The sequence below is a fragment of the Hipposideros armiger genome, unplaced genomic scaffold (assembly GCF_001890085.2).
Source record: "Hipposideros armiger isolate ML-2016 unplaced genomic scaffold, ASM189008v1 scaffold_791, whole genome shotgun sequence".
Taxonomy (NCBI): domain Eukaryota; kingdom Metazoa; phylum Chordata; class Mammalia; order Chiroptera; family Hipposideridae; genus Hipposideros; species Hipposideros armiger.
The window spans coordinates 442,233-443,122 of NW_017732141.1; the positions used below are offsets into that span (position 1 = coordinate 442,233).

The following is an 890-nucleotide window of genomic DNA, read 5'->3' on the forward strand; positions in this document are numbered from 1 at the left end:
TATTTTTATAACCAGTGTTTTGAACTTGAAGTCTGGTAGATTGCTTGTCTCTATTTTGTTTAGTTCTTTGTCTGATGCTTTGTTCTGCTCTTTTATTTGGGACATGATTCCCTGTCTCCCCACTTTGGCTGTCTCCCTGTGTTTGTTTCTATATATTAGGTAGAGCTGCTATGTCTCCTGGACTTAGTTAAGTGGTCTTATGTAGTAGGTGTCCTGTGGGGACCAGTGGCATACTCTCCCTGGTCAGCTGAGCTGGGTGCTTCTTGTTTGGGTTGTGTGTGCCCTCCCATTGTAGTTGAGCCTTGGTTGTTGTTTGCATGTCAGCAGGAGGGATTGACCCTCGGGCTGATTGGTTGTGAGGAGTGGCCGTGACTATAGTGGAGGTGATGTTGTGCCAGAGCTGACCCTTCCAAGCAGAATTCACTTTGGCAGGGCTCTGGTGTCTGCCCTGCTCTGCCCTTTGGGTGTGTCACCCTTGGAAGCCGATTGATGATGCTCTGGCTGAGTCAGAAGCTGGCCACCAAGCATACCAGTCCTGGGGCCTCCTGACAGGGGACCTGCCAAGGAGTTCAACTACAGCCAAGTTCAGCTACAGCCTGTGCCCTACCCGAGGCCGTATGGCATGAGCAATCCTCAAATGGCTGCTACCTATGCTTGTCTTGGAGGTTTCTCCAGAGATTCAGTCGGGAACAGAATCTGGCTATCACTAGTGCCAGGCTTAGAGTTGTTCAGGCAAGGTATGGGCTATGCTCAAGCCATATGCTGCCTGTTTGGAGTTTGTAAAACTTTGAGAGATTTTAGGACATTTCACAGCATGATCCAAGGCAGGCCGTTTGTATGGAAAAGCCACTAGAAGCAGCTTTGGTGGGTCTGCAAGTTGGGTGGAGCAG

General features: G+C 49.7%; 1 protein-coding gene across 1 annotated transcript in view; it reads left to right on the plus strand.

The window, feature by feature from the left end:
* The window catches only part of SEMA3A (semaphorin 3A), a 230,123-nt gene that overhangs the window by 27,552 nt on the left and 201,681 nt on the right, over positions 1-890 (plus strand). The window lies entirely within an intron of this gene.